Source organism: Buteo buteo, chromosome 9, assembly GCF_964188355.1.
Source record: "Buteo buteo chromosome 9, bButBut1.hap1.1, whole genome shotgun sequence".
Lineage (NCBI taxonomy): Eukaryota > Metazoa > Chordata > Aves > Accipitriformes > Accipitridae > Buteo > Buteo buteo.
Genome location: NC_134179.1, coordinates 3937652 through 3956723, shown reverse-complemented (window position 1 = coordinate 3956723; position 19072 = coordinate 3937652).

Genomic DNA, 19072 nt, shown 5'->3' with positions numbered 1-19072 from the left:
TAGCTCGCTGCTGTTACTGCGTCGCACAAGGGCCCATCCTCAAAAGTTGTCCTTAAAAAAGCAGCGGAGGGACTTTCACAGGCACTAGTTGGGACTCATGCAAGAAGTAACAGCAGCTGCCTGGCAAAATGGTTGGGCGCCCTTTCACCAGCATCCCACATGAGCATCTGCACCAGCCACAGAAACCTCCTTCTGCAGAGGAGACGTCTTGATGGTCTCTGATCCTTGATAAAGCCCAGTCCGGTGTTGCCAAACTCAGGACTTAAAGCAAGACAGATGGGTTACATGATCCCACTGGGTGCTCTCAAGCCACTTTTCTTATTCTGTATTTCTCCAGGACCAGGAGGAACTGTGCCTCCCGTAAAAACAGCTGATGTGTGTCTAAACTGCCCTAAAACCCTCCAGGGATGGAGGGCTCACATCCTCCCCACATAATCTGTCCCAGGGCTTCACTCTCCTCACTGAGAAAGGATTTTCCAGATGCTCAGGCTAAATCTCCCCCACTGTAATTTAAATACATGACTACTACTCTTCTCCACCATGGTTGTTCACAATTCTCCTCTACAGGGAAGGCATTACAGGCATGGGAACTATATGGCCTTGCAAAAAAAAAAAACAAAACCAAAAAAAACCCCAACCAGAAAAAAAAACAACCAAAAACAACAACCAAACAAAAAAAATGGGGAGTGAAACCACTGGTTGTGTCTCAACGGTCTGGCTGACCCAAGTATGGGTTGGGGAGGGCCCATGAATATTTGGGGAGGACAGTTCACAGGGAAATAAGATATTTAAAAAAATCAAGATGGAAATAAAATGAGAGGGGGATTTTTTTTTTCCGCCCCTTTAGAGTCAAAGGCTTCTGGTCCCAGAGCTTTCCCTGCCCTGTCATTACAGGAAATGCCTGCAAGAAATTTCCCCCAACACAGAACATTTCCCTGCATTGCAAACGGATTATTTTTTTTTTTCCCCTTCCTCTTTCATACATCATTTACAACCTACTGCAGCGATTTACCAATGTCAGTTTAACTCCCTAACACAAAAGCAAGAGAAACAGCTAGAGACGTGTTTATTCTCAATTTCTGAAAGGCACCTCCCTGCCCTGAGCTACCACGACCGACCTGTCCCGCCACAGGCGAAAAGGAGCAGCCCCTCTGCCGCAGCCCTGCTAAACCCACAGCCGAGGATCCCACCTCGGAGACTTTGGTGTCGTTGGAGAGCTCTGCCCACCCTCCTTAAACCTGCGCTTCCCGGAGCCCCTTGAGTCATGCAACGTGTCTGAATTAATACACTTAGATCTGCTTTACTCAGCAAGGCATGCCACTTTCACTGAAGGCAGGTAGTACATCAATCGATGTAAAAATAGTAAAAAAAAAAACAACCAAACCAAAACCTGTACAGCTCTAAGTGGGCCGTCTTAAATCCAGCGAGACTGGGTGAATGCAAGCTAAACCCACACTTGCATGCACCCCAGCACTGCTCTTGGGGTGAAAACCAGGCAAGCCGGTGTTGAGACCAGCTTTTAGCTCAGATGCTGTTCTTTATCCTCAACAGCCACCTATCAAGACCAAACAAAATAAGGGGAAAGAGCTGCTGTTTCCAAAGCTGACCCAAACGTCAGATATCTTCAGTTTTCTACAGTCCAGTGGAAGAGCCGAGATGCTTCCCGGGGATGCTGTGACCTGGGACACGGTGTTGCTCAACTGCTTTGCAAATTTGTCTCAAGGCTTCCAAAGGAGCAGCCAAGCCAGCACAAATTAGATAATTTAAAAAAAGATAAAAAAAGAAATATACATATGCAGCCAGGGATGCATAACCATTCGGTGGTGTTGACCAGCCAAGACTTTCTGCAGTTCCTTGTCATGCTGGTTGAATCCCCACAGGATCCCACCGCCAGTCACTCCTGGGGCCAGCCAGACCTCATGGGTGAGCCACTGAATTTCTTCTCACAGAAAGAAATCCATAAAAGTCAAAATTTCTCTGAGAAAAAAAAAGTCAGTTTTGACACAATTTTCATTTAGAGAACTTCTTTCCCTTTTACAAGGGAAAAGTGCTTTAAAAATGTCAAAACATTTGATTTATTTATTTATTTATTTGGAGCAAAATGACATTTCACTTGGAAATGTCAGTTAATTTTTAGCTTTGAAAGTTTTACAAGATGAAGCAGTCAAACTGATTTTTCTGACAATAGCAAGACATTTTCAATGAGCCTGGCTGGAACACGTTTTTGGAGGGAAGAGCAGGGTTTGAAAAGAAAAAAAAAAAAAAAATTAAAAAAAATCAGTGTTATTCCAAACTTTAAAGCAACAATAGGGAACAAAAAAAACCAAAAATCATCTGAGTTCTCAGAAGGCAGAGAAGAAAACCGCCTGCTCGACTGTGCTTTATGCCACGGCAGTATTTACAAGTTTTACTTGCAGTAATTAAACTTTCTGAATGGATTTTGGTGATTGCTAGCTCAGAATAGAAAGTCTAGCGTTGCTCTTCCAATTCTCTTTGCCTTCTTAATCCGAGGAGAGGCAGGAAGAAAACAGTCATGGGAGGAGGAGGTTCACGGAAAAAAACTCTCAGCTCATCGCATCTCCACCACCAGCTCTTCTGGAGCTGCCGAGACCCTTTCGTGCCAACGCGGACCAGGGAGGCAGATGTTTCCCTCACCTAGCTGCCAGTTCAGCTAACGACCTCCCATCTATCGATGCCGATCCGCCAGAAAAGTTGACGGCAATTCAACGAGCGTTATGAACTGTTGCCAATCCATACGACTCTCGCTGTTAAAAAGACCGGGGGGTTGCCCGAAGAGATGCTTCTGTTGCCAGCACTCAACCTCGGCTTCAGCATGGAGTCGGTGAAGAGTTTGAAGAGGAAGGATGGAGAGGACCTTCGCCTCTCCAGGTCACTGGCCCTGCTTTTTGCAGACATCGACAAGGGCTCTTGCGCGTCCGTGGACTATTTTGCCAGCTAACGGTATTCAAGATGAGCACGTGGCTTCTCTTTGCAGCAAAACCATTCATCAAGTGTTTGGAGTAACGTGCGACCCCCTTCCACAGGGAAATTGCTAACTGATAAACAGTTAGCGCCAACCTCTTTTTTGGGTGATAAAACCGAGGCCCGGGAAGAGCAAGGTCTTTGCCCATGGTCACGGGGATAAGTAGCTCCATGGGCAGCTCCGTGTCCCCTCCCGATGCCCAATCCTTGGGACACCCAAATAAACAACTCCAGCCAACGGGACAGACTTCTGTGAGCAAAATTGCTCTTGCAAACAAGGTTTGTGATTCAGCAAAGTACTTAACTTGCATGTTCTTAACTCCCATCGATTTCGAGCACCAAACAGCTTTGCTTAAGTACTTGCTGAAGACGTTTTTGCCAGAGCAGATCCTCTTAAGAGCGCTAGCAAGGACCCTAAGTGGATCGTAATGTGAACACACGCGCAGTACCGAGATAATGCTGTAAACTTTAACCCCGGGTAAAAGCCAAGTGAAGCCTACAGCGCTCACTACCTGTAGCTGCTCTCCAGGATTCTCAATTGCAAACCTGACAGCCCCAAAAGCCACGTAAACGCTGCACATAATAATCGCCCGCTAGAAATTTAAAGCCAGCAAGCTTTGTCAATGAATAAGTGTTCCAAAACAGTAAATTAATAAATTCCCCTGAATCCATAATAGATACATCTTTGTTCAGCCACGGAGCTTTGATATAAATTGTAGCTTTTTAGGACTGCACTGTCAGAAGCGTAATATATCACCCAAGAGTGGATCCGAGTTCAAAAGTACATATAATAATATAATTAAGATAGCTTGACAAGAATGTATTTTAAAAGTATAAAATACCTGCAGGTATAATGGCTTCATAAAGTCTGTCAGATTTACTTCTGCTGTGAAGAAATTTAAAGTGTTTTACTCTAATGCAATGCAAATTAAGCCAAGGATATTCATATAACACAGTCCCCCCAAAAAAAAAAAAATTAGGCGGAGAGAGAAAAGAATAAGAAGTCAAGAGCAGACCAAACAAGGTATTTAGCTTTCCAGGCAACTCGGTTGCTCAGTGTATCAACCAAGACAAAACAGACCAGTATCTAATGTATCACTTTCCTACTGACTATGGGTAGGCAAAGCAAACTGATGAGCCTCCTTACAGGTTTTTCTTATTATCCCAGATTCCTCACCTTATATTACAGCAGTAATGTGTTTTATATAATCATTTGCAAGTGAAAAGTGATTTTCTTTTTTTTTTTCTTTTTCTTCCCCTGCTGCACCGAAAGCTTAAAATAATAGAAACGTGCAAGGGAGAATGAGCATACAGAAGATGGAAACTGAACCCAACCTTGCAAAAGTTGCTATACTTTCTTCTTTGGACATGTCCTTTCCAGTGGCAGGTTGGGGCTCAGGCTCAGACACCTTCATGTCATCGCACACCAGACCTCTGCCGCTCCACATACAGCCCCTGCCCCAAGCAACTTACAAGCAGAGTAAATATTTTCCTGGTTTCCAGGAAGAAAAGCCATTAAGAAATCAATACCAGAATACTAATAAAATACTTTTCACTTCTCAATTTACTTGCCTCCAATGGTTGTGTTTGGGATTTAACTCTGACAGCTCTGCTGAGATGCACAAATACCTCAGATATCACAGTCAGGGAGTGACTTTTCCCCCTCCACACTTTTCATGTTGATTTTTTTTTTTCCTTAGCATTTTATTCAGTACAGGCAACATGAACTAGTCTAATCTACTTCCTAACAGGAAGATAGTGTGTGCAAAGGCTACCATATACAGCAGATGAAACTTGCCTTCTCTCCCTCTTGATCAACTTGCTTTTATGCCTCAGTTTCCCCATCCATACAATAGAAACTTCTCACAGACCCTTGCTGAGATCTATTCAAGTAAGTAGCCAACAGCTTTGAAGGAGTCTTTCTTCCTATACAACAAAACTCCTTTCTGGGGCTTTTATTCATTTTCCAATCTTAAAGAAAAGGAAGAAAAACCACCTTTTTGAGCTTTAATGTAGTGCTGGAGGGCATCTGAGGTTGATTTTTTTTTTTTTTTTGCTTCTGTTCTCTTACTGAAAAGAGGTTTACATTCAGTAACCAATTCCAAGAGGTGGGTTTCAAGAACGCAAGACTAAATATCAAAAAACTTACAAGCAACAGCAACACCCACAAGCATGAAGCAGCCCCGCTTTTACCAATATCTGGAACAAAGTTGAGCCTCAATGTTTCTCCACAGCTGGGAAAAAAGACCAGGAGCGTGGAAACAAACCAGGCACCCAACATAAAAAGCCAACAGCCCCAACACTGGACCAGCTCTCTTCACCATCCTGTTTTAGCCCCATCTCGCTCCCCACCGTCCGGCAGAGCTCGAAACACAAAGCAGCTCGCGACAGCCAGGGAGGGACCAGGCTTGTCCCTGCGACAGGTGGCAAAGTGCTCGGTTGCAATCGCTGCTGTTAAGTCGCAAAAAAACAAAGATGTCAAGAGTCTACGGGGAGAGCTGGGAGGACGCAAATCAAGATACATTTCCCAGTGTCTATGCCAGGTGGAAAAGGAAAGCGTGAGCTGATTAAATCTGTGCTCGCGTCAGATGGGGAGAGGGCTCCTTCCATCTGTTCGCTCGCCAGCGAATCCCTTGGCTGGTATCACCGAGTTATCTCACTTTGGCAGCCACAGGTTAGCAGAGACTGTCTTGGAGATGCACGTTCAGGGAGGCATTCCTGTGTCCGGACATGTGCATTTGTGCATACCTTCTTTCTCTGAGCGAACAGCTCTTACCTAGTGAATTCAGAAATGGAGAGAGAGAAAAGCACGCTGATCCCAGCTCGGGATGCTGAGATCCCTGGATCCCTCTGTCTCCAGCTGGCCGCAGGATAATTTCTCGCCTGCATTGTGCAAGCCATACCTAGGCAAGGCCTTTCACGTTCTGAAATCCTGGGTCCTTACTTTATTTAACACAGGGAGAGTTTCCATTTCCATCTGCAAAACAGGAGGAATAGGGATGCTCCCCTCCCCACTGCATGGCGGTTCAATACAGCTCTGTGCGCCATTGAAAAATATTTCTATGGGATAAGCGGCACTGCATTTCTCCTCTCTATGGGCTTGGGAAGGCAATATACCTCCTGGCACCACAGGGGGAGTCCCATAAAGCTAGCCAGCACTGGGGACAAAGCAAATAAGAAGCACAACAGCAGTATATTTTCCCCTTATCTGCGCCCACCTCTAAAATCATTGGCAACGAGAGCAGAGAGACAGCAGCCCTGGCGCGAGGAGGTGGCAGGACCATGCTTCGGGCTCTCCAAGCTTGCTGGTTTCCAGCACATCCCTCTAACCCTAACTGGGGTTATCGTCTGCCTTCTCTAGGCAGACCTGCAAACGCAGCTTGCAGTCGCCTGCATTTCTGGTGGGGTACCCATGAGTTTCTCCAAAAGGACTTCCTACCCTGCAGGTTACCAGGAGGAGTTCAGCTCCACCTCTGCTGTGCACACCATGCTACGCTTCATCCTTTCACCAATTTTCTCAGCCTTACAGCTATCCAAGGTGTTGGTTGGGGTTTTTTTTTTCCCTTTTTATCAGATAATTACGACACTCTGGAATTCAATGCTTTATCAACAGACTAAAAATACTCTTTGCATCTGAGGGTCTTTTCTGCTGAATGCTCAGTCTGACAGCACTTTCTAGGAGGGTTAATGCTAAAGAAAAAAAATATGCTTTCCTCTATTTCAGCTTTTATTGGCAATCCATTCTCATTAAGCCAAACACATTTGTCTTCATAACGTGTACTTCACAATTACAATATCAAAGGGTTTGTATCTACATAATAAAAATGATCTATAGAATAATACAAGGGGAAAACATCATAACATAATGTTGTTATTAATGAATCCAATGGGACGTAGGAAAGCGATATTCCCATGGGGCAACTCCACGCCCTTCACTACAAGTTATTATAAAGCACGGTAGGCTTTGAGATACGCACCAAGAGGGAAGGAAGGGGAGATGGAAATTAAATTAAACCGATAGTTCCCCCAGCGACAGATGGAAAGCGGTGCATGCAGCGGCAGCATCTCTGGAGGGCTGTCTTAAGCGATGCTATCTCTAAAACACCTGAGGTGCACTAGCCCAGAAGCAGCACCAGCCTTCTCTGCCAGTCCTCCGCACACGCTGGGGCAGAGAGATGCTCCTCTGCGCTTCGAGGAGAGTTTGGCGGTCTGCAGGAGCTCCGCTTGACAGCGGGCCACCGCTTGGCGGGCACATTTTTGGGGCTAGAAACCTGAAATTTCACAGAACGCCGGCTGGCAGAGCCCCTCTGCCCAGGTCAGTGCTCTTACCCAGCGAGGGCAGCTCGCTCCATCCCAGCAGCACTCAGCACATCAAGGGTTGCTCTCACGGAGCCAACTGCAGCGGCAGGGCAAAAGCTTTTCAACACCCGACTGCTTTAATTCTTTTGTGTCTCCCAGACAGGATTCAGCAGAGCACCAGTGGGTTGATTAAGCTACATTGTACGAGATTACAAAGAACAAGGATAAATAGAAGGGGGAGGTTCCCGCAGCCAGCAAGGACATTTTGGTCCACAAAAGTGCGGGAGGAGGAAATAACCCTAAGCAAGAAGCCAGAGCTCATCTGCAGTAAATAGGGAGACACTGCAGAGATTCAGAGCAAGGAAGAGGGATGACATTCAAGAGGCATATAGCAAGCAAAAACAGTAATAATAACAATAGCAGCAATATTATTATTATTAATAGTAATTAATATTAACAACAGCAGCAGCGGGCAAATGAGAAAAAACACAGAACAAGAGAGTTAATTTCTAAATTTGTGCTATTTGCCCAAACCTTTGCAGTTGCAAGTGCCTGAGGTGGGAGCATAAGAGCAAGACAGTCCTCCCTTCTCTGACTGAGACTTGACAGCCACTTGGCTCAAATTTCACAGAGCCAAACAAACAAAAAAAAGAGCTAAGCCTCTGAGCCAAAGTTTGTCATTTAGTATATGTGGCCCCATTTCTTTTCCACCAAACCGAGCAGGCAGATTTTATATAAAAGGGCATATTATTGACTATCATTGGCAGCTTCTTGCAAACTCCAGGAGCTTAACCAAGATACATGGCTGCCTACATGAAAATACAGCTAGAGAAAGGTTTTCTAATTTTTTTTTTTTGAGGTATCAAAAATAATCATGCTCACAAATGCAAGAATAAAAAAAAAACCAAACAAAACCACCACCACCCTGATCCTATCAACATTTCAGAAATAGTCCCTAACTGAAAAAAAATCTGGAAGATGAGACAATCAAGTTGGTGATGGCAACAGCAATTCTTCTCAATAATTTTGACATGCTGCATGTCTTTTTATCCCCCCTACCCCGCTCCCTTATTCAAAAAGGCCAGCACAAACAGCATTTGAAAACAGCCATTTCAAACTGAGAACTGGAATTTTGGCCGTCAACGGTGTCAAACAGCAGCAATCCAGCGCTGACAAAAAAGTCTTGCCTCGTGACAAGAGGAAACTGATTTTTACCCACAAGGTGCTTGTACAGGGAAGTGGCAAGTGTGTCCCAGCTCCCTCCTTGCCAGCTCTCGCATGTGGGAAAAGCAAAGTGCATTGCCCATCACCAGCAGTCCAGGCAAGGGAGAAACTCAGCAACTGAACTCTCCGCTTGGGAACCATGCTCTGCGAGCTGCCTGCTTTTTTACAATATTCATGTTATTGAAAAAGGAAATTCATATAAATAGCCCTCCCTCACAAATTCTGTTTATAATCTAGGTGAATAACTATTGCTTTAGGAGGGTAGAACTGCTGACTCCTTTATTTCTGAAAAATGTATTAGAAAACCTTCTCTTTATAAGAAAAAATGAGAAAACCAAAATCAATAGAGTATGAAAGAGCATGAAAAATGTATTTTAAACCTTTTTTTTTTTTTAGTCCAATGTTGCTTTCCTGTAAAGCTTCTGCAGAAACACACATTTAAATGTAAATGTTCTGAAAGTAAATGGGTGAGTAAGGGCTGCGAAGATGAATAGGAATCGTGAGCCACTTGCAATGGGTCCTTGGGATAAGTAACGCAATAAACCATGATAGGGCAGGACAGCACATGGGACTTCCCTGCTTTGGTGTTCATGCATCGGTGTAGATGCCTTCCTGCTCAAAGACCCTTGGAAGACCACAGCCAGGGTGTGATGCTGCCCAAATCCCTTAGCTCTTCACAGCTACGAAGCTGCACGTTAGGGGGATGACACTTTGAAGCTTCTGGACAAAGGAGCTTGGCTCTTTGCTCACAGCATCCATCGGGATGGCAAAGATTAAAATCCAGAGGGCGGTTCCCCACAAAAGGCAAGAAAGCAGAAGGTTAAATGCAACGCCAGAAAGACCCCTCTGTGCCGTAATTGCTTAACTTCACTTGCCCAGAGAGTTTTTGGCCTTCCCACGGCAAGACAGAGTCCCTGAGCATCGCCCAGGGTTGCTCCTCCAGCCTTGCCGGCTGTCATTGGCAGCAAGTCGAGGGAATTAACCTATCCCGGCTGCTCTAAAGGTATAATACCAGATCTAATTTCATAGATACTGTATATAGGCCACAAGCCTATAATCATAATAATACAGATGTTGGATACAGATGTTCCAGGCACAAGCCTGGGTGCATCCTGTTAGCTTATTTATTCAGTCTAGTGCTAAAGCTGAGCTAATACCAATCTCCTTAGAGGATTAATAGACACTAACATCGCATTATCAAACCATTAAACACACTTGGAAACGCATGCCATTCTGTCCATCTTTAATGCTTCTTATTATAACAGTCATGCTCCCAGCAAGGTCAGCGATGCTGATCTCCACGGCCAATACGCGTGGCAGCAGTGCTGCCTGGAGCATGCAACGAGCTGCTCCACCAGTCCCAGGAAAAAAAAAAAGGGAATTGTTTTTTTGGGAAAAGCCAATGTGCTCAGGTGGTAACAGCTATAAGGTCGGCACAATTCCCATCCTACGTGGCAGTGATGGGCTCAGACCCCCTTGGAGGCAGGCCAAGGAAGAAAAGCTTTAGACATCATTTCCCTTACATCTCCAGAAGAAAGCAGAGAAAATTTGTTTCTGCAGCAGGAAGGGGGACACTTTCCCTTGAAAACAGAAGCCCTGATGAAAGGCAGAGAAGAGAAGATGGGAAGAAATGACTGTTAAGGCCATTCCTCACTCACTTTCTTTACTGCCATAGTAAGAGGGAAAAGGCATCTCAAAGGATTTGTTCATAAACTCCTCTCACGAACAACCCTGAGAATTATTCTCTACTCCAGAAGAAGCAGTAGACCAACCACTTTGCGATGCACAAGCCTCCACATTGCGCAAGCAAGCCACAGACAACGAAGCAAGCTTGCAATGTAAGAATTAAAATGCACAGACAATATGTTCAACACATTGCCTGCTGGTAGGAAATATCAGGGTTAAGTACATTACCCCACCAGAACCAAGAACACAACTTGAAACTTGTAATTCTGGAGTCCAGACAAGCACTACTTGAGCAAAGGGAATAAAATCCCATCAGCCAGCAGTAGAAAGAGGCTCGTATTATCCAGGTTACCCAGCAAGGAGCAATCTGACTTGGCCAGCACATAGCATCTTCAGTAAAATAACCTGAAAACACTCCATGGCTAGCAATTGTCCGATTGACCACTGTCGCCTGTTTTATCATCATATACTGTTTTTTCTCCTTCTACCTTTCATTCAGGTCTTTCAGTATCTATCTTGCCAGATTTATTGACTGAACATCAATGAGATTTCTCTTCCTTCCTTGGCTCTGAAGGAAAGGGGGGGAAAAAAAAACCACCTTGAAATTATTTGTATTCTTCCATATAATACCTCTTTCAGAGACATATCAGAAAAGTCCTTTACAAGCAAGGAAATAGCCAATATTTTAGAATCTGCAGTGAGGCGCTTCAGCTAGGCTCACTTTATTGTAAAATTAGATGTCATTGTGAGAAGTACCGATATAAATATAAGCGCAAAAGGGCTCTTCTGCTAATGCAGAAACCAATGCAACAATGCGCTATTTCTCCCAGTCGTCAAAAACTTACCTTGATAGCTTAGCCCATATAATACACAGCATATTTACATCAAGCATTAAATAAATATTATATGCAAAGAGTACCGCACTCTAATATCCAAGCATATTTATGGAAAGCTAAATTATATCACCAAGTTTATTTTAGCCCAAGAAAGCCCCATAGGGAAAAGATATTGTGCATCTTAAAAGGTAAATGTAAACCCTTCAATAGAAAGGAGCCTTTACTGGAAGCAGCACATTGTACCTGGGTAAATCTTGGAGCAATTACACAGCAAAGTTTTCTTTGATGAGGCAGAGATGTGATGACATGTAATTACTTTTTCAATGCTGCACTGTGTGTTTATCAAAATGTTAATGCAAGCATAATAACAGGCTGTATGTTTGTGCCGAGAATGTCAGAGCCTCCAGATGTCAATCACATCTGAAAATAAAATTGCAAATAAGCAGGAAGGCTTGATGGCACAACTGACAGCCCGATACTCAGGCGGCTGACAAGCACGCAGCTTCCCTCTCCCTTGGTGCTTTGTCACTGTAATGCACCTAATAGAACAGATATTTCTTTTATTAACCCAAATGGAATAGGCTGGCACTAAAATGAAATAACCCATGCATATCCATGTACAGAGGGAGTCCGTTAATGAGCACTTCTGTAGGCAAAGTTTGATGGGCTTCTAATTTCCCCTCGGCCCTCTCATTCTGCGCAGACCATGAGAGATGTTACCGGGCTTCTGCTGCTGCAAAAACAACCCGGAGCACCTGCTTTCCCATCGGAGGGCTGGAGCCTGGCTGAAGAGCCTACAGCACACTAAAAGGCAACGGCAACCTCGGCCGTGAGGCACTGCAGGCTCCAACTCCAAGACACAATATACCCAAACTTTGCTTTTTTTTTTTGTTTTTTAAATTCTGCTCTTAGCTTCTACCAAAAATACAGGGGTTATTTTCCATACGAAGAAAAAAAACCATGACAACTGGAATGCTTTTTTTTTTTTACTAGTTACAGGGGGCAACACCTGGATTTCCAGCTCTCGCACACTCAGTACCACGCCAGGTATCAAAGCACATGCTGGAAGGACAAATGGGGAGAGCCAGGCACCCCCTTGGAGCCTAACCAGCAAGATAATCAATGGGGTAAGCAGACAGAGAGCTTTGTGAAAGCACGCTAATAAAGCCAGAGGAGATCAGGACAAAACGGGAAGAACACTACCTGGCCTTCACAAAGCCCACTGCTTGGGGACAACGGTAATCTTGGAGAGCGTCACGGCAGCATTTGGGTCCCAATGTCTTGAAGGCGGTAAGCATCTTAGAAATACAGCTGACAGTTGCTTGGCAACTGCGGTTACAAAAAGATTTTCAAAGTAAGCAGTAGGCTGAGGCCAGTGTATGGGAAGTTTAGCATCACAAGCAGTCAATAATCCCAGGTTTGCTTCTGATAAGGGGAGCGAGAGAGGAATTTCTAACAACCCCCTTCTCCTAAATACCAGAGACGCCTCGCGTGGGTCCACGTGAGGCAGTTTGATCAGAAGCGAGAGTCGGTCAGTCATTGGGACAAGGCAGCGACAGGCAAGTCATCTCTTGTTGCTGACCTCTTGGAAAGACATCTAGTTTAGGATGAGACTCCAAAGAAGAGGTTATTTTCTCTGCAAACGCACAGCTGCGAAAGAAGAAAAAAATTCACCCTGCCAAGCCGCTCACCTACCTGGCTTTGGCTCAAATACATCCTAGAGTTTTGGATTTCAAGGCTTTGTGCATCACAACGATGACTAAGAGCATCGTTTGAAGAGCAGGAGGTTTCACGAGAGGTCCTGCTTTTCAGGAGGGATGGAATAATTAGTCGTCAACAGCAACGTATGCAACCAGCTCTGTAACAAACCTAATCAACACTACCTGAAGCCATCAAAACAGCCAACGAGTCTTACAACACTTGAGAAAATATGATACTCAAAAAAAAGGGCGGGGGTGTGGGGTGGTGGTGAAGCTGGGGAGGAAATAGCAAAACTCAAGTATTTTCCGTGATAAGTGGCTTAATCCTCAGCAGAGGGGAAAAAAGTGAATAACCACTTGTTGAGGGGGAGATGGTGAACCGTGCCACATTCTGATTCCAGGCTGGACAAAGAACCAAAACGTTGGTTTTATTTTCCTTCCAGCACAGTGACAAAATTGCTTAGCAGAAAATTATTGCCTTCAGAGGCCTGATGGTGATGGCTGATTGAGCTGATGATGTGGAAATCGCACCTTAGATCAGTATTAAAAAAAGTGGAATGGAATAAGAAAAAAACAAAACAAAACAAAAACCCCCAGCTTTTTCTCTCCCCTCACTTGTTTCTCCTCCCCGTGCCAAGAATGATCGGCAGTGCACCTTCAGTAGTCCGCTGCACTAACGTCTGGGATATTTAACCTTTATATTTGTCACTTTAGCAGCTGAAAAATGAATCCTAGGGTTTTTTACTTCCCCCCCCCCCCCCTCCTTCAAGAGGCTTTGAGAGCTGGCAGAAAATTGAGCGTCATTTGGACACTGACATGAAACTTGCAGTGCCGAAATAATTCACCAGGGCCTTAGGAAGTACGTCATCATCATCATCTTCACCACCACCTTGGGACGATCTGATTTAATGTTTGGAATACTGCTTAATTGGCTCCTTGCAGGTTGAGCCTGCAACATGACAGCCTCAATACCCTGACTAAAAATAAAGGATAGAGATTTGTCAAATGAGGTCTTGCAGCCGCCTCTAGGAAGCTGCAGACACTAAAAAGGATCTAAGATCTGTCTGACAAGGCACTTCATCTCTCGCTCGCACAAGATCTTGCATTCCTTATAGCAAGGGCCTCACAATGCAAAATGTATTTATATTTTGATGCTGCTCTCAAAAGCAGGTGTTAGATAATTCAGTAATTAGTATGCACATCTAACTTCATTGCAGCCTCTGTTGATGTCTCAATTACAGTTAGCTGGGTCCTCTGAAGTTTGCAGTAGTTAATTAGAGCATTATTGAACAGGCAAGCTCTGCAGGCAAGCTTCACAAGCAGCCGACAGCTCGGTCCCATATAGTCCTTGACCCGCATGCATCCTGCTGGAGATGGTGGGGACCAATTCTTAACCTATAGCTGTGCATCCCCTATTGCAACCAGCCACATCTAAACTGGTAAGATGCAAGCCAACCTAAAAAGCTCTGGTTTACTGCCATTAAAATGGCGGGGGGGGGGGGGGGGGGGGGGGTAAAAAAAAAAGTTAAAACACACCAGGACCAGCAAAACAAACAGGGAATAAAAAAAAATTAAAAAAACCCACAAAAAACAAAACCCCCACCAAGCACTCCTGTGGCTTTCTGTGCAAAACCTATTGCCTAGTCCCAACAACACAGGGGAGCACATAGAGGGAGAGTTTAACAGCGGGATGCAATGCAAAAGAAGTTCAAAACATGGACAACAAACGTCTGAACTGTTTTGTGAGCCTCTGAATACCTTAACACTGACAAATTGTAGCCAGCAGTTTGAAAACAGTTACTGGTAAATAATTGAAGGTGTCACGTCATCTCCAACATCTGAAATCTGTTTTTCAGAAACTCATGATAATCACTGAAGTACAGCTTAGCATTTATCCTATAAATATTAGAGAAGGTGTGTGTGTACATCATTTTAAATTCAGAAGGCATGCCTATTAGCTGAACTTTAGGGAAATCCATGTGAAGAATACATGAGAGGGACACTATGCAATATGATCAAAACCAAGGTGGTGTTTTGGGTTTTTTTCCAAACAATTCTCTTTGCTCTAACACCAGCTGATGATTTTTACAACAGCTTCCTGCAGAAGCACAGGCCTTTGGGGACTCGGTGGAAAGTATTGTCCAGGTACAAGGTAAATAAACAGCCTAAAAGGCTGCAGGAATCTCTAGGAGATGCCAGAAATTTCGTTACAGAGGATTACAGTCTCTGATACGGATGCACAACAGACCACGAGGACGTAAAAACACTTCCGAGCGAGACCCAGAAACGCAGAAACCAGCAAAAGCGCAGAGCTCCGAGGCAGCGAAACTCCCCCAAACCTCAAGAAAATAATCCACATGAGTTCGATGCACATCCCCAGCCAAGCTCTGGGGCTGCTTCCCAAATTACCGGCGTGGCCCTGCCTTTTGCACCGTTGCGTGGAGGACGTCGTCTGCGGAGAAGCACCATTACCGTGGTCAAAAGAACCACGTGGCGCATTAGGAGTCCCGACACCTGCTATCATGAGAAAGTACGTTTCCAGGTGGCTTTATCGCTGACCTCCATATGGAGGCGAGCTCCACAGCAGCCTCTAAGCAGGGCTCAGGGAAAGGCATAAACAAAAAGACATGTTTTGAAAAATTAAGAAAGCAATTTAGAAGTGGATAATTAGATCTCCTTTTCGTGCTGCACTGGGAAAATTAAATTACTTTTTTATGAAGGTGTGCGTATCAGCTCAGAGAATTGTGGGGAAAGATTATTTTTCTAATATTCTTTTTCCCTCCCCCCCGCCCCAATTCCCTAGCTCTCCGCTCCTCGTGCGTCCAAGGAAGTGGCACTTCTAGCCTTCAGCTGTGGCGGGTGTTCATCTCCAATAATTGCATTTACTGCATAAATTGCCAGCGACATGGAGAATAAAATTAGCTTCAAATGAACCCAAACGGCAAATCTCAAACAAGTATCAGATGGAAGAACTCATTAATCTTAATTGCAGAATGGGCAAAGTATCAGGGTGGCCAAGCTGGCCCCATGCCCAACTGGAGGGTGGGTCCTCTTTGGAGATGGTGGTGGTGGAGCTAAGCGCTCTTCACATTAGAGGTGGACCAGACTTCAACAGACATTCAGGCACAAATGACACCGCAGCCTGTCAAGGCACTAATTTCATCCTGCTTAGAAATACCCTCCCCACACCACCACCAATGTGAAGGAGGAGCAGGAAAAGCAGCTCCACCTTGCATTGCCCAACTCTTCTCAGTAGACAAGAAACCCATCCAAACCCCTCCACCGGCAGAGCTGCCCATGCCGGAGTCAGCCTGCAACGTCGGACTCGCTGGCATCCTACCCAGGCTCCTTCTGCTTGACTTCTGCATCCAAAAGCTCCTTGGAAGGAATGCTACAACCTGATCGTGATGGGCACTCAGATGCACTCTGCTCTGCTCCCAGCTCCCCATGCAGCACACACATACACACTTTTTTTGCTACTGCCTGCCTTGGACCTGCTTAGGAAGCCCCACGTCAGTCCCCCCGTGTCCGTTCTCCACGCTGGGTTTCTGTGCTGCTTTTGCTGACTTTGTTTAATGAGGTTTATTGTTTGCGCTGCATAATTTTCAAAGGCATGTCACCCACTTCGAGATCGCCTTCAGATCTCCAGCTTGGGAAAGGGGGGGAGGGTCCTTTGAAGCCACATTCATTAATTCAGTAGCTGGTTTCTGCATTTAACAGCACACGTGTTTGAAGCACACAGAAGCCACCGTGGAGACATCTAAGAGGCATCCCATGATACTGCACATTAGAAAGAGCAATTATAAAACTGCTAGGCCTGCCGTCCTTCCCTGCTTTGTAACTTCCCTCCAGATATCAAAAAAAAGTCTAGAATATCAAAATATCACTGTCTGGCTCTGATGATGACTTCCTAGGACTAGAGACCACATGGAACAAAGATTTCGTTTTAATTATCAGCAGTTCAATTTTTCTTAACCCGGTTATTGCAAAAAACCCCACAAACAAAAAACCTAAAAAACCTACCAAGGCAGCTGGGAAACAAAAGTGTTGTGAAGCCGAGAAGCAAAAGTGTTCAGAAGTCAGCAATTCAGGTGTGCACAGCCATTTCCAATGGAAAGCTTTTGCATCTGCAGATGTTCTTGGTTGCTGTTTTGTTTCCAACGTATTCACAGCTGCTTCCCTCAATGTTAGACCGCCATCCACCCCTTTACTTGCAGTTACAGCAGAAACAAAACCACTGGTGCATAAAGGCGCTATCCTGGTCACACCAACTCTACTTCTTACACCTTTACTGTTGGGTCTGTTCACCTAACTCCAAGCTTGCCATACTTTACACGCACCATTCACCAGCAAGGCAGGCTGAAGACAAAATTGTGCTCTTTATTAAAAGAGTAATTGATTACCTGTATACATGAAAATACAGCCATTGCCTACATGGAGCACAGCCTCTCAAAGAAATTACTTCTTGGTCAACGCATCACTTACTCTTAGCTTACTCATAAAGACTTCATACCAAGATCTTCATCCCCAAGAACAAAAGATTTAGCTTTGGGGAGAGGACACACAGGGACTTGGGGATAAAAACCTCAGCGTTTCCCTTTACTTAATGTTGACAACACAGGCGAAGGCTTTGACCTCAAATCCACAGCCGCAGCCTCATGCGAGGCACTTGGACCAGCTTTTTGGCAAATCCACCACCCCCAATTACTGCTAAGACTTCCCCACCAGCTCTCTCCGCTGTTTCTACCCACAGACTCCAGCAGTCTGATTCAACCTTATGAAGGGCACTGGCGAACCCTATGGTCACAACCCACATACAAAAACCTTCTTTACATTCAGGCAGACAACAAGAGATGCATTAACAAGGTGCCAATGAAGGTAACTAAATTACTGCTACTCATTATCGCCGTAAATTTCTCTTCCTGTTTAAAAATGGGGGCTAGCCTTAGCATTGATGGTACCTGGTATCAATCGTGCATTTATTTTTATATACCTCAGCAATATGTAGCAATTAGTAGAGGTAACACTAATTAGATTTTACATTGTAATGCAAGTCCCTCTAAACTTAAGTCATAACATACCTAGCTCCTAATGACTGCAAGGTCATTTTGGTATTCTGCGTAATAGCTTTGATGCTAATGAATACATTTGCTATGCATGGGAACATCACATGTTTTCCCTGGGTAGTTTTTACCATTTACCAGTGGACACTTGGTTTAAATTGCTGTCGAGCGCAACGTGGTCTAAAAGAAGCCACCTAAACACCCAGATTAATTGCAGTGCTTTGTAGCTCCCAAGAAAGCAAGACCCCATGACAAACCTGCTCCAAGGGCAGACAGCATGCTTGTTTGAAGGGATTAGCTTTAGATTAGAATGGCATGAGACTCCAGGAGGCAGAAAACTTGAATTTCCTTTGTGCTTCGTAATGGAAAAAGCTGGAAGACAACAGGCTTACAGTCAGCTTACTGCTGTTCCTGTGTCTTTCGATCATATATGGCATAATCTCCTTAGAAGATGGTACAGCACCATGCTGCGTCAGGAACCAATGTTTTGTTTCTCTCGGTTTCCCCACCTACTACCACCACCAGAGCTGAATAAATCAGAAAAGGTGGCATTTAGCAAAAGTAAATTCATTTAAAGAGTCAAAAACAACATTCATGGGCTTTATAATTAGCTTTTTAATTAATTTCCTATTCTCCCCTAATTACTACGCCTGCAAAGACAAATTCTACCAGTTATAATTGTTTTACTAAAAGCAACTGGATTATTCCAAGACTGATACCATCCATGTTAAAGGCTGTGGGACAGCTGGAAGCTCCAGGCTTGGACCTGTTGATTAGGGAAAACCACAATGGCCCTTGCACAGCCAGGCTCTGATGGGACCCCATTATATCTCATGCTTTGGAGCATCGAGCATTGCTGCTGGCAATTTACCTGGGAAAAGACACTGCCCAGGCTGCAAGCTGTGCAACACCATTCAACCCAGGACAGTCCTCACTTCCAAGGACTTGCTCGAGCAAAACCAAACCCAAACCTGCATCCTGTCTTCGACACACCGAGGAAATACGGTGGGAAACTATGCATCAAACAAGGAAGGAGGAAGAGTATAAGGAAGTTTTGAATTGCTCGCTGGAGGCTGGGTACGGCAGGCAGTAAAATCAGAGTGAACAAATCTATCTCATGACATATCTAGTGAACTTAGGTTACTCGCTAAAAAAAAACCAACAAAAAAACAACCAAGGAGAAGCCATGCTGTGACTCATTTTACAGGCCCCAAGAATCAATGCCTGCAGTAACTAAAGGACTTTAACATTAGCTGAAAATAGCCGCTACCGTTCAAGACCA